General features: G+C 38.6%; 1 pseudogene; it reads left to right on the plus strand.

Annotated features, from left to right (window-relative positions):
- Window positions 1–425: 425 nt before the first annotated feature.
- The window catches only part of LOC100771811, a 162,258-nt pseudogene continuing 146,512 nt past the window's right edge, over window positions 426–16,171 (plus strand).

The raw sequence follows: 16,171 nt of genomic DNA on the forward strand, positions 1-16,171 counted from the left end.
AAGGCGTGCACCTGGATTGAGCCTGGATTTAGTGGAGATTTAACCCATCAAAAGGAGAGAGAACATTCCAGAACGTTGGATTTTGTCATATCTCAGGTTTTTACAAGACAAGGATTCAGATCTCTTGTGTCCAAATGTAACTCAGATAAGCTCAGTATCTCTAGGCACCCATCATTTTAGATGCTCATTAAGAGACGAGAAACAGGTGATGAGCAATTCCCCGAAACCAGATAGACACAGAGGATAGTGAAACCATCCCTCCTTCTCACACCACTTTCTGAGAGTTTATTTTAAAAGTATATAGCCCAACACTAATTGTGAGTGAAATAAGACATCAAAAGCATCTTAATTACCTTAAGTAGTGATCATTACCATCAGAAAATGAGTCATCCAGCAAACACATGTAATTGCACTCTTCCTGTGTTATGGGAAGCCCAGAGACTGGAGAGCTGCATTATGGGGGAGGAATAGAGTTGACCGTGGTGACATTCATCATAAAGAAGAAATGGGCTTTGCCGTTACCGATTGTGGCATATGATGGCATGTGCCTGAGTGAATACAAAGCATTTGAGAACCGGGAGGTTGTCAGGATGTCCTGGTAATTTCATTCCTGTGTGACAAAAATGAAACCAAGGTAGTGGAACTTCTGATGCTAGTATTAAGGGGATCATTGATATTTAAAGCCTAAAGTTAAAACCTGTAAGAGAGACTTTGGTTTCTCTTCAGACACATTTCCTATCCTCTTCAATGCTTCTAATTGCACAGTTTTCTTTTTAAAACTTTTCTTCAAGGGGTAGGAGAAGGCTGTTGTTTCATATTTATATCTCTGTGTGGATGTAAATAATTACATATCTTTTAGGGGATACTTGAACATTAATTATCTTCCACAAATAAATTATAAAAGCTGCATGTTTTTCTTTCTTAGAAGAATTATGGGAATTAGTATAAAAAAGAGGAAGTCGGATGACCCTATAATTTTTTCTTGGTGCCTAAAAATTCCCATCTTGGAATCTTGGACATGCTGGGCACAAGATAGAGCAGCTGAGAACAGGTGTAATAGCAGAGACTAATGGACTCTCTGAATAGAGTTCAATGTGAAGGGATGATTTACAAAGGTAACTAAAAGGGATCAGTTTATGGAGTGTATCCCATATTTTTTAAAAAATTGAAGATGGCCAGCTTGGAGATTGGTGGTGAACAGAATTGACATTTTAGTTCAATTCAAGCAATAAAAAGTCATTTTGATGTTATTGCTTATTAAAATATCACTTTATGTAGTATTTCTTGAGTTTGTATTACTATTATTATTATTGTTGTTGTTTTGTTATGGGATATTGCTGTGTTTCCAGGTCTTGAAATTCTGGGCTGAAGTGATCTTCTAACCTCAGCTTCTTGAGTAGTTTGGGCTACTGGCATGTGCCACCATACCTAGAGTTAGAGATTTTTGGTAGTTTTTTTTTATTTTAAATTAAATTTGATTTTGTGTGTATGGGTGTTTTGCATTAATGTATGTCTGTGTACCATGTTTGTCCCTGTGGAGACCAGAAAAGGGTATCAGATCCTCTGGAACTTAGGTTATAGTTGGTTGTGAGCCACCTTATGGCTCCAGGAATTGATCCTGGGTCTTTTGGAAGAGCAGCTAGGGTTCTTAACTGCTAGGAAATGTTTCAGTCCCTAGGTGAGAGTTTTAACATTTTTTTTGTGCCATAAACTTTTTGTCGGTCTTATGAAATTTACTCTTTGCAAAATAATATTGTAAGGCATAAAACTAAATACTTAAAAATTTAAGAAAACTGATACTATCAAAAGAAATCAACATATTTACAGTTTTGTGCTATGTTTTATGAAGGCAGTAAATGTAAGGCCTGGTACATCATGACTATATGATGCCTGGTAGTGATGAGTACAAATTATATTTCAAGACAACTGCAAGAACTCTCTCATGTGGGATGAGACTTCTGATGTAGGGACGTTACAGGTACTAAAACACTGATGTGGCCATTATTCTGTATAATACAAAGAAATAGAGTATTTACTTAGAAGTAAGTGAAAGGCTTATAGCATACATCCTGGGCTACCACATCTTTCATCTTTCAGAATCCTGTGACCAGACTGTATGGTGTTGACTTTAACAGCTCCGACTGCAGCTCTCCATGAAGATTTTAATTGTGGTGCAGTATTCAACTCTATTATCTCATCTTTTAAGGTTTAATTTGCTTACTTTTAAACTCGGAGTTACATTAAGCTATTGAGTAGAACAAATGATGTAGCATATAGTCAGTCAATAATACAACAAATGGCATAGCATATGTTCAATCCACAGGGAAATGCATGACTTAAAGTGAGTTCAACAAACAGTAGCTTACAATAGGTGTTTATTTACTAATCATAAGAAAGTTTAGGATGATATAAAATGATATGTAAAGTTTAGTCTTGTGCCTGACAGGGTAATTTGGTCTATTAGTTCTAAAAGATTTTGAGAGTGGACACACATTGTAAAATATATTTCTTACTCTATGCATGTCTGAAACATGCCATGAACCCACTTGTCTTAAGTAATTTATTAGTATATTTTAATTGTATAAAATAGTCACATTGTGACATTTTCATACTCAGAATGTACTTTGATCATATTCTTGTTGTCTAGTGTTTTGAGCTTCAAGACTGTAAAACAAGTTTACAAGAATTGGGTATCAAAAGACAACTCAAACACCAGGAAGGTACAATGACTTGTCAGGACTTGCATGTAGGCAACATTATAAGAAAATGACAGTGAAGTTCTTGTCTCCTCCTTGCAAACCTAGGAGGAAGAGACAGGCAGGGGAGCCTTTGGTGAGTCCCATTGGAGACAAGGTTCAGTCTGCATGTGAACAGGATGCAGTTTTACCCTCAAAACCAGAGCTGGGTACCAGGGTGGCTTCAGGCACTTAGCTTCTTAGCTACAATGGGCTAATGGAGAAGAAAAATCATATGGCTTTCCCCAGGGAGAAAGATCCTAAAGCTGAAACTTTGTCAGTTGTCAAGACGTGGCTGGGCTTTTGGAACATTGACATTGAACCTTTTAGAAGCAGACACATTAATTTCAGTCACAGAACCCCAGCAGTACATTTAATTACCTTTTACTTTCATGTAACAATAGGTCTGTGTATGATGTACACACTTTCAGCTTGATGACAGTTGCTAATTTCTGTTTTGGGCTTTGGGAAGCTACAATCAAGTGTATTCAAGAAGTGGAACTCACTGCTATGAAAATCGCATGGCTACAGAAGAAGCCAGGTAAGGAAGACACTCCATCAGAAGTGCCTCTTATTAAGGAGAGAAGTACTCTTCCCCTGTGGAGAAACTCATTGTAGTTGCCTCACAGATATGACATGTTCAGTCACATGGTATGTTTTGTGAGGTCAGGTGCATTCTTTTGAAAAGACGCTGTTAATGTTATTGTCTTCCTTTTGAACAAATACCTTTTTTCACTCTTCACAGATGTGTGAGCACCCAGAAGAGTATGTGGGTGGCATAATTACCATTTCCAACTGCATTACAAATAAGCATTTTTTTTCTGGAGAAACCTACAAAACCAGCTGACCTGACCTAGTGAGAGCACATGGACCCTAGCCATAAAGCTGAGGAACCAGCATTGGACTAAACCAAACCATCTGAAGGTGGGTGCCAGTTAGGAGGCCTGGGCAGTCTATGGAACCTCTAACAGAGAAATCATTGTCTATCCATAGGGCACAAATGGATTTTGGGAGCTCATTTCGTATGGAGGGATACTATTTCAGTCCAGATATATGTAGGAGGGCCTAGGCCCTCCCCCAAATGATGTGTCAGACTTTGATGATTCCCATGGAAGGCCTCACCGACCTTGGGGAGTGGGTGGGGGGTGAATTGAGAGGGTTGGTAGGGGGCATGGGAGGATGGGAAGGAGAGGGAATGGGGGAATTGATATGTAAAACGATTGTTTCTAAAAAAAATAAAAAGATAAAAATTTAAGCATTTTCTGTTTTGAAATGGCTTATTACATCATTGTTCAAATGACATACACATTGATCTTACCCCACAATCTACTATAAAACACATAATAAAGCTTTAGAGTAATTTTAGTATTATGGATTTGAGGAGTTAGTACAGAAAGTACTCTCAATTGGATTCTGTTTCCCTTTACTTTATATTTATCAATAGAGAGTTTCTTCTTTTCCTTTTCTGAGCACTTTTCTTATTTTTGACAGAGCAATATGCTAAAGTTGTGTCTTCTATATTTTCCTGCATCCTAGAATTAACCATGTCCGTAGACAACTATGCTTTATTTCACTAAATACTGACACAAGTTGAGCATTCTAACCTGAAAATTTGGGATACAGAGTTTTCTGAAATCTGATTTTTGGCATATAGGAGTTTTGAAGTAGGAGTGTGCTGTTGGTTAATTCAATACAAATATACCCCAAATGTAGAAACTGTTCTAAAATCCCAAACAGTTCTGGTGTACACATCTCAGCTAAAGGACTATCTACAGCAGAGGGAATTATAATTTTGGTGCTAGATGAATTCATTATTACTAGGGTTTGATCTTTTCAGATCTCAGATGAGAGAGAAATGAAATGCTTGTAGTCATACCATTCCCTATATATTCTTACATGTACAAAACTATATGCATATATGAATATATGTATGCCCACATTCATCTATAGTAATCTGATCATAAGGATACTGATATCCATATTTTAATCAATTATCAGATGAATCATAAAAGACTCCCTGTCTTGCTTTCTTGTGAACTCTTATGCTTACCACTACAGAAAACTCATTCCTACCAATCATGATCCACTTATTGTTTGATTCCAGGACTGTGTGGATGTGTGCTAGCATCAGAATTGTGAACCCTTAGCCCTGTATCCTGATGAGAAAGGACAACTTAATCAGTTAAAGTGTAGTACTCATGAGCAGGTCTTTGTTCTTTGTCTTGCATTCTACACTCATTTTTTAAATGTTCAGGTTAGGCTTTGACCTGCACACTCTACCAGTGAGGTTGTTTTACATGTTTATAATATGTTCACATTTTCTTGTCCTAGTCTGTGTTTCCTCTTGGGCTCCCTGGAACTCCTAAATGATTAGTTTTAAAGTTTCACATATGTATACATTTAGCATAAATTTTATGGATTTTGACAAATGGACATGTTATATTTCTGCCACAATAGTCTCATCTATATAAGTGTTGCTGTCTAAACAATGCCATGTGCATCACCTGCTCGGTCCTCTCCCCTCTCTTGGGCCCCTGTCAGTCACTGATTTTTTTCTTTTTAACACTTTCCTATCCACAATGTAATATAACTGCTATATATACAGTATTTAGAACAATTATCAATTGTCACACAGCATCTCCAATTATAGTTTCCTCAAAACACATCTTGTGGTTTATAGACATGATGCAAAGAAATGGAAACATCAAAAGCACATCTTATTATTAAGCGTTTAAGTCAAGATATGACTGTAACTATACTGCTCATTTGTTTTTCAAAACTCCAAGTTAAAATTTAAGGTTAAATGTATTTTTCCTTTTTCTAGTTCATTATTTTATGATTTGTACTTCAGTGTCCAATTCCTCCAAACTAAGCTTTAGTTTTTGTTAAAAGGAACATTACAACTACAAATTATAAAATGCATTCAAGTGGGATCTCTGTGAGTTCGAGGCCAGCCAGGATAGGCTCCAAAGCTACACAGAGAAACCCTGTCTCAAAAAATCAAAAAATCAAAAATAAAAATGCATTCAATTGAGGACTTGAGGTTTATTTTACCATTAAATTCAACAGAATATCTTTAATCTACTGACAGAATACAAATGAGATATAGAACACAAATGATATAAAATAGACACAAAAATGATGTCACCAGTTGTGATACCCTTTTAGTCACACACAGTGGACACTCATCTGTCTTCATCCTCCTTCATTTCTCATCTGTGTTTGAATAGGTGAACACTCACTCCCCACTTCCAGAACCATTTACCCATATTGGCTCCAAGTCACCACACTGTCCTATTTCCTTTTTCCTCTTTTGCTACTGCTTCTTATCTCTCCCTTGTAATACTATTTAATTCTAGACTCTTCTCCATCATTGACCTCTTATCTAAGTGGTATTTCTTGATTCCCAACCTTCAAATGAGTTGTGTTTTTGTGATAAAATTTCAGCCTGACCTATCTCTTCATCTTGTTCCCTACATTTCTCAGAATTTCAGATATTGAATTAGTTTGAACAGCAAGGACTTTTTGCAAAGTGAAAGTGCAAGTCCTTAAACCCTGCTTTTTTCCCAGTGGCTTCTAAGTGGATTCTTATGCTGAAATTAGCTTTGATATTTCCTGCAGGAAATATCAATGCAATCCCAAGTCTTTATCAGGAAGTTATATCCACTTATCATTGTTTTTCAAGCCCCTTCTTGGACTGTGAAGTAGCTGTAAACAGGCTGAGACAGATCATCTGTTGATAGGCTGGTGGACAAAAAAAACACGTTTGTTTTGCCTTCTCTAAGCTAACTGTGAATAGAGTCTCTGGAATTATTGGCTACTTTGTGTCCCAAACAGGTGGCCTTTTCACTGTCTTAATTCACAGCATGTAGATAGCCTTGAATTAGCAGAGCATTTTCAGACTGTACACTGCACTCATACTGAGAACTTCACAAAAGTTCTGGTGTTTAGCTTGCTTAACTATTCACATTCTGTCTCCATGATGACAGAAGTACTTTTTCTAAGATCCTTTGATAGAACATGTTACCATGAGGTCTGAGAATTACTGACATCTAGAATAGAATTATCTTTGTATTGGTTACCTTTGGTATTTGATTCTGCTTCACAATCCTAATGGTGTCCATACTACAAAAGCATGGTTAGGAGAATAAGTATTTTGATCTACCTGTATTAGACAGACTTATCTGGAGGAACTGATAGAATGAATGAGTGTGTGTGTGTGTGTGTGTGTGTGTGTGTGTGTGATGTATCAGAGGGGCTTACATGCTGTGGTCCAGATAATTTGACACTGGCTGTCTCCCAACAGAAAAACCAAGAATCCAGTAGTTGTTTAGTCCATGAGGCAGGGTGTCTTTGCCAGTCTCAGGCTACACTGGCATCTGGAAGAAGTACATTTTAACACCAGTGAAGGGGTGCCTCAGCAGCAGACTACATGAACTTGCCAGTGAGAGTGAGAACAAGCATACAAAAACAAACACTTCCTTTTTCCATGTCCTTTTATGTAGGGTGTCACCAGAGGCTGTGGTCCAAATTCAGGGTGGGTCTTCTGACCTCAAATGATGTAACCAAGAAACGCTTCACAAATTGATTCCAGATCTACTCAAGGTGATAATCAGGATTAGCCATCACATCACCTAAGGTGACTAGTACAATTTTAGGACTTTATATGATTTTAACTCCAACTCGAGCTCCAAAGCTCTACTTTAAAAAATATTTTCCACCATTAGTGCCATTTTTTGTTGTCTTAATAAACAAATATGCCCAACATTGCAACTTTATGTTAGTGTTGATGTTGACAGCAGTGCTTCAGAAGCTAAGAAGCAGGACCCAGTGCCAGATGCTCATTCTACTTTTGAAATCATGTGCTAATTTTTAAAAATTTAATTTTACATTCCAACCAAAGTTCTCCCTCTCACCCCTTCTACCTCTCCGCCCCTCGGCTTTCCCTCAGCCCAACTTGCATCCACTCTTCCCAACAGTGCTCCCATGGTGAGTCAACAAAGTATGGCACATTAAGTTGGGGCAGGACCAAGACCCTCCCAACCTTCGTTAAGGCTGAGCATGGTGCCATATCATAGGGAATGGGCTCCAACAAGCTAGCTCAGGCACCAGGGATAGATCCTGGTTCTATTGCCCCTCAGATAGCCCAAGCTTCACAACTGTCTCCCACATATAGAGGGCTTGGTTTGGTCCCATGTTAGACTCAACCCCTTGAAAAATCCCAGGATTCAGTCATACTGTGCTCACCCGGGCAATGATGCTGATGAAGATGATAGCTTGGCTGCAACCACATTCTATAAATAGACCATGCACACTGTCTAAGAAGCACAATATGGGACTGGTAAGTAGTTTTGGAGGTAAAGATACTTTCAACCTCCTAAATTTTGGTTGGATCAGTCTAAAACTTATCTTTTCAAGTCATGTGTGGTAGCTCATGAAATGAGTATTTTTCCCATTAGATTTTTCTGAGTTCATGGAAAAGCCAATATTAAAACCATTGGCATTAGATGAATTCTTTTAAAAATGTATGGTATTTTCATTTCGTTTACAACTGTTTATCAGAAACAAAGAATTCTTTTTACTTTTAAATTTGAGTTGACATTACTAGGCTATCATGTATTTGGATATCACGCTATGTTGTTGAAAACTGAAATACTCAAGTTCAAATTAATGGGGGGCATTGTATAATCAATGATTTATTCACATACTGGAGATTTATTTTTGTGTTATAAATAATGTACTATTCAGAAGCATTTCAATCCATAAAACACTATCTTGATTCCATTTGTGAATTGCTGCATTCTAAGAGACAAAGTATTCCACAGCAATATATGCCCCCCAAACAACCATTATTTAAAAAAATCAATATTGCATCTTTATCATAGATACTGAAGCTTGCTGCATTTTACTCAGCAAAATACAATTCTCCTGCATGAAAAGCTGGAGATCAAACAGCCTCTTGTATTGGCAGACATTATTATAATCACATAGTAACAAGGAAATGAACAGGAAATGGTTTCTTTTAAAAAATAGCTAAAGATGGAAAGATGGTTTAGTGGGTGATTTCTTGTGCTCCTATTATCATCCTGATAATGAGAAAATAGCTTGGATGTTCATATTATCTTTAGGCTTAGGTTTCCATAGAGTTAGAAGGAAGGAGACACAGGAGGCTCTTTTGAAACAGTCAAATTCTGTGCTCTCTATAAAGGCAGAAGGTGGCTATATGTGACGGAATATACCAGGTTGTCTGCAGTCAAGGGGTTCTAAAGATGGGAAGTCACTTATAGCATGAGGGAAAACATAGATGATTTTTGGAAATGTTAAATTATCATGAGCATAAGGAAGACACCATTGACTTAGTAATGTATTAGACAATGCCATCTTCATTTTAAGAGATTTGAGGGAAGCAAAAATGTAGGACCTTTGGCTGAGCTAAATCAAACTTGCTAAGGAAACAACATTGTACACACAGGGAGATGGAGTCTGATCTACTCAGAAGTAGATGTCTTGGAAAATACGCTTGATGAGTTGTAAGAACCTTGTTGTTGACCTTTATCAACTAGCCTGTCAAGTCTTGCTGTCAGAGAACTTGTCCACATCCATGGGTCTCTAAGTGATGATTTAAAAGGGACTCTGAAGGACTTTTACAAATTCCCTAGTTGTTTGGGTTCACTCAGACAGAGCTATATCACCTCTGAATTCATTGCTGAACTTGAACTTTTAAAAATTAAAAATATAACTTATCTTAAAAATTTAATATAATTAACTATGGACAAATACAAAAGCTTAATGATTTTGGAGAGGATTTCACTACTGTTTTGGTTTGAATCTGGAATGTTCTTTGTACATTCATGTTTTGAATACTTGGCCCTAGGACGGCGGTACTGTTTTAGGAGGTGGAGCCTTGCTAGAGGGAGGGATTTAAAAGTTATTCCTGTCCTGGATCTCTGATTCTTGGTCTGCCATGATGTGAACAGCCCTTTCTGCTTGCTCTTGTTGACATGAGCCACTTGGCTCTCTATGCCTTTTCTTCCAGCATGGACTGAAAACCTCTAAACAGTAAGGCAGATTAACCTTTCTTCCTTTCAGTTGTTTCTGTCAGATATTGTAATCACAACACTGATTAATATTCCTGAGGCAGACCTGGCTTTCCCTTCAGCTGTGGTCTTCTGGGTCTGCAAATTGGCTCAAATCTGGAAATTGGTTCCTGGGGCCAAGTCACTTTTGCCATGATCCAGTAGAGCTTTTCTTTACCTTGTTTGAGAATGTTTTTCTGCTTATGAAGGGACCCCCATTTCGGCAGCCATGACAGTAACAGTGCTCGCTATGACCTTGTCTTAGTCAGTAGAGGTTAGGTGCCTACCTCGTGACAAGGAACCAATCAGAAGTTAGCTGGTGGCACTATGCTTTACGACCCTGGGTGTACTTTACAGACAAGCACACAGCAATGACGCACAGAGCATAGCAACCACCCTGGGAGGGCCTATGAGCCATAACAACCAGTTGACCAATCAACACAGGGCAAGCTCTCCAAGCCTGGAGGCACACCAATAGTGAGCCTGTGCGTACCCCTAGACACTCCCCTATGCTGCCCTACAAGATCTCTCGGCAGCCAGTTCAAACTGTCTTTTGTAGCCAACCGCCATGGTGGGTGGACATAAGACCCGAGCTAACATGGGGTTAGATCGTTAAATTACAATAAAGCCTCATGCAGTTTGCAGCAAGCTCTGGAATTTGCCTGGTGATTGGGGTGACTGCAGTCGTGGCCTGGGACCCCAGATACCTGAGTTTTCCAGGGGTCTAACACTTATACAGATCAAACAAAAAGTGGAGTAGGAGTCTTATCTATTTTATGCTTGGAAATGCCATGACTGATTAGCCAGTACCAAAGGTTCATATGAGTCATGGCACCATAGAATTCACTTTGCCTGTGCTGCCCATTATGGGTCAGGCCATTATGGACATTCCTTTGCCTGTGTTGCCTATTGTGATAACGTGATCACCTTGTCTTTGTCTACTTAGTGATGCTACCTGACTCTTGCTACTTTGGGGCCCAGTTAAACCCATTACATTTAATTCATTCAACTGAGCCAGCAGTATCACACACTCTAAAGTATAGCACAAGGAAAAGGGTGACAGCAACAAAAGTCTTCAAATGCACTGGTGCCCCTCTCACCAGTTTTTGTCCTATAGAATTAGTGAAGGGCATGTCTTCTGGGCCTTCTCATTTTGGAAGATTAGGTTTTACACAGTGTACCCACTCGAGCATTGCAATTTACCTGAGCCTTAGAATTCCTTCATCAACGCTAAGCCAAGGGATATCAGGCATTTCAAACTTTTTCAGTGGGCCATCTTTTCACAAATGCTTCAGTCAATCATTAAAACTTTTGACTTTTTTTTTTTTTTTAAACTGTGCAGGCTTCCATATTAAACCTAGAATCTTGCCTCTGGGGGCCCATATCAATAAACTCATCTTGATCCAGTTTTATATTCCTTCCACCATTGTCGGGAACCAGGAAAATTCCATTAGACAATCTTGGGGTCCAAACCTCAGGTTCCAGTAACTGGGAGCTCAGGTTTGCCTTGAATAGCAGATACTAGCTGATTTGCTATTGAATAGCATGGCCTCAGTGGGGAATGTCCCCTAGTTTGCATCTCTACAAAACTAAGCATTTGAATAGGCCTGTACCAGGGTGGAGGCAGGTGTGCAGGACAAGTGAGGACACAGGGAGAGTTAGGAGCAACCTAGAGAGGGGTCGACTGGAGGAGAGAAATGGTTTCAGGATCAGGGAAGCATGGTTAGGAAACAGCCATGAAGATGCCAAATAAAGAAAAGACTCCAGTTTTGCAGCATGGAACTGAGAGCCCTCTAAAGATTACAAGATGTCTGTATTTGGTGTTTATCGCCATTGGGTTGCTAGGAGTTTCCAAGTCCACGCTATCCCACTCAGGCCGAACCTCATGGCTACCATGGCTTGGGGCTGAGACATGCCGGGTGTATTTTAATATAACATAATATTTTATAGTTACATAATTATATTAATGAACATAAAAGTAAGCTTTATATGATAAGGGTTCATAAGAGGCATCACGTGTCTCATTTGTACTTGAATATTACTGACTATTGGAATGGAATAGTATTTGAAGTTCAATAGTAAAAAGAATGTATGTTGTAAAATACACTGATTTCTGTCGAATGCTCATTATTCTAAAATTACCAAATTTGTGATAAGAATTAATTAGCAAACAGAATTTGATGATCAGTGGCAGCTGTCAGAAGGCTTGGCACTCAATTAATACATATACATGGCTTTGTCTGTGTTCAGTGGTGAACGTAGAGGAACAGTGAGATGCTTCCTGGTTGCTGCATTCTTTGAGTGAAACCAAGGATGTGGACATTTCATTGCTTTCAATTTGGCCCCTTCTTGTTATTCTTTGAATATTTATGTGTAACCAAATTACATGATAATTTGAAACACCCCTAACTATCTGCCTTCTATGAATATAATTGATGCCCTGATGACTTAACAGAGCAAAACACAAAGAATAACATAAAATGTTTGTGAGTAGGAATGTGCAGTTTATTCTTACTAGAAATAAAAACAAAATATAACAAGGGCTGGCAGGATGGTTTGGTTGTTAAAAACCATGAAAGATTGATGATGTGAGTTTGGTAGTTGGAATCCACGTGGAAACAGAAAACCAACTCCACAGACCTGTATTCTGGTCTTCATATGTGTGCTGTGGCACACACATGTGCACTCATACACACATGTATTATGCACAACAAACAATAAAAATGATGATGAAATTAAAGTAATAATGTAATAGAATGAATTGTTTTCAAAGTGAAAATAAAGGCTGTGTCTGCAAATGATATGTAAATGTTTCTAGTAGAGAAAAGGCAAATGAAACAAATATCAGAAAAACTGATTAGATTCCAATCACACTATCAGAAAGAGGGACACATGAAAACTAGAAAACCAAACTGGAGTGCATGTGTCCAGAGAATTCCCATTGCCCCTTTGAAGGGACCAGCTCCCCATTTCGGCAGCCATGACAGTAACACGTGCTCTATGACCTTGTCTTAGTCACTAGAGGTTAGGTGCTTGCTTCGTGACAAGGAACCAATCAGAAGTTAGCTGGTGGCGCTATGCTTTACGACCCTGGGTGTACTTTACTGACAAGCACACGGCAATGACGCAGAGCATAGCAACCACCCTGGGAGGGCCTATGGGCCATAACAACCAGTTGACCAATCAACACAGGGCAAGCCCTCCAAGGCTGGAGGCACACCAATAGTGAGCCTGTGCGTACCCCTAGACACTCCCCTTATGCTGCCCTACAAGATCTCTTGGGAGGCCCTAGGAGTTGTCTTTTGCAAGCCATCCGCCATGGCGGATGGGTGAAAGACCCGAGCTAACATGGGGTTAGCTTGTTAAATTACAATAAAGCCTTGTGCAGTTTGCATCAAGCTCTCGACTCCGCCTGGTGATTGGGGTGACCACAGTCATTGCCTGGGACACCAGACACCTGAGTTTTTCGGGGGGGTCTAACACCTTCAGGTTATTTAGCTTATCATGACTGTAGGAGAAGACAGGCAGGCACTGGGCAACTTACAGCCCATGCTTGGTGATAGGACTTGGTTGAACTCGTTCTTATAGATTCTAGAAATCACAAGGAAGGTTGTTTTTCCACTAGTAGACTTCAAACTACCCATGTGGGGCTACCTATTGTAACAGGATAGGCTCCTGTGTGAATTGTGCTTTTGCTGTTTCCAAAGCCTCTAGTGATGAGTTACAGCTCTACCACATTGTATGGAAATAAAGAGCTAGGCCTAAACTTTTATTGTCCAGTTGGTAGGGGCATTATGGACATCACAGCAGCATTGAGAAGACAATCAGAGGATGGCAGCTCTCAGTCAGAGGCAGGTAGGTTTAGGAGCTGCAGCTTAGTTGGTAAATCAAACATGTAGTTTAAACTTGTACATTTGGGTACAATTGGTTTGGTATTCTTTCATAGAGATTATATGAAAGTCACTAATTATTCTTTTCCCATCACTTAAGCCATTAATTGTCTCGCCATTCTTTGTGCTTATTTATACTAAGCTCAATTCAGGCTGGACTCAATTTGTAAAAAAAATGTAATATGTCAATTTATTCCTAGGCTTGTCTATCTAAGACATATTCACTAGTAGGCACTTGGCTATGGAAATAAAGTAGTGGACGAGGCAGTGATTGTCTGTAAGCTCATAGGGTTTAGAGTATCTTGAGGCAATTATTGTCAGAAAAAGACTAATCCAATAATTACTTATGGTTGTATTCTGAGCTTTATAAGAATAACTTTAGATAGTATGGCCACATATAATTTGTCAACTAGATCATGACTCTAGTTCCTTTGGATTGCTCTATGGCACCTAGTATAAATCTGAATACAGGATAGTGGTGCTCAGTGTACATATGACTGGCCCTGTTATTGAAGCTGAAATGATTGATGGCAATCAGTTATTAAAAATGATGCATAGTAATTTTATTCTGTAATTTGTGCCTGAAGTCTATATCTGCAATTCCCTTTTAAGCAACCAGTATTCCTTAGACCTGTGCTCTGGCCAAAGTCCATGTTTAATTTTTTAAAAAATTTTTTAAATATATTTTATTTATTTTGATTTCATGTGCATTCATGTTTTGCCTCCATGTACATCTGTGTAAAGACATCAGAGCCTCTGAAACTGGAGTTTACAGGCAGTTATGAGCTGCCATGTGGGTGTTTGGAATTGAACCCTGGTCTTCTGGAAGAGCAGCCAGTGCTCTTAACCACTAAGCCATCTCTCCAGTCAAAGTCCATGTTTAAATAAGAGCAGCTGTATTCTTGGTCTCTGAATGTTGGTTTATTGGGTACAGGGTTTCAGTACATAGTATTACTATTGTTCATGAAGCCTCCACAGGGCCTGAAAACAGTTTTTCAACGAGTCTTTGCTTTACTGGTCTTGCCAGAACTAACACTTCTGCTCTAGGCACTCAGTTGCCTGGCTTTGAAGAGGGTTAACTGGATGGTAGGTAACACCGTGGGAACTCAAGGAGTTTTGTGTTATTACAACGCCATGGCAAATAGCTGTTCATGTGCTATGACTTGTTAATGAGTTTCTGTTACTTTGTCACTTGAGAAACTGTTCTTAGCAGTAGGATATGGTTGTATATAAACACTTCTGAATGCATATTTCAAAGGGCATGGGACACTAGCCTTCTTTATGGTCTTCCAGCACACATGTTTATTATAGGACCATAACTTACTTGGACTTTTGTGCAATGTCCATCTTTGCCATGAGAAAACAAGATAGGTGAGACAAAAATTCATTTGTGTATTCACCCTGCATATCTTCTTATTCTGGGACTTACACTGTGTTCTGTTAAGTGAACCAGTAAGTGAATATACGTAATTGCTAGATATATGGTGCTATTTATGGTGAGGCTTTCTCAGATGACTCAAAAAACCTTTGACAAAGAATCCCATTTCTCTTTTGATCATAAAAACAGACAACACACAAGAGGATGAGAGCCAAAGTCTTACCAAACACAGCTTCATCACATGAGTAGAAATAGAGCATCTATTCCACTTTTTGTGGAGAAAAACTTAGTCTCTTGCAGCTGAATGTATAATCTTAGAATATGCATCCAGGCAATAAAATTGGATCAATAGCTTAAAGATTAATTGTTTATAATTCCCTTTAAGGGTTGGGGACCTAGATCAGTGATAATGGACTACCTAGTATGAGTGAGACTCAGAGTTAATCTCCTACACGGCCAACATCCAAAACTATTTAACATACTTAAGACCTGTGGATTTTTAGGTAATAGGATTATTAAAAATTTTAAATAGATTACCTCATTTGGAAAGAAGGAAGCATGATACTTGAAAACAATGCTAGTCTTTTTAAATTTTATGGTTTATTTTTACACAATTTTTAGTCAGACTTACAACAATGAAACAGTTGTGCCTTCAAGCACATTTTTTTCGATGGAAATAATTCTGATTTTTAAATTTTATTTGTTTTTGTTGTTAGTGTATATGTGATTTCAGGATTGACTGCTTCATAATGGTTAACTAATAATTCAGGTCTCATCCCTGAGTTATGCTAACTCTCCTTCTACTAGCAGTCATTAGTTACTATAGTTCTAGGTTTAGGTGTAGGGTCCCATGAGATTTCCCCCTTCCGTGTTAACATTTCTATTGATATTGCAATTGCTCAGACATTGTTTATGGAAATATTTCTAGGAGAGACTGTTTTACATCAACCTTCCTGGTATTCTGGGTCTTACAATCTTTCTGTCACCTTTTCTGTAATGTTTTTGAGCCATAGTTGCAGGAGCTTTGATGAAGATAGATGTATTGGTTGGGCTGGGATCTCCATGATCCATTGATCTCTGCATTGTGTCCAG

This window comes from Cricetulus griseus, chromosome 2 (genome assembly GCF_003668045.3).
Source record: "Cricetulus griseus strain 17A/GY chromosome 2, alternate assembly CriGri-PICRH-1.0, whole genome shotgun sequence".
NCBI lineage: Eukaryota > Metazoa > Chordata > Mammalia > Rodentia > Cricetidae > Cricetulus > Cricetulus griseus.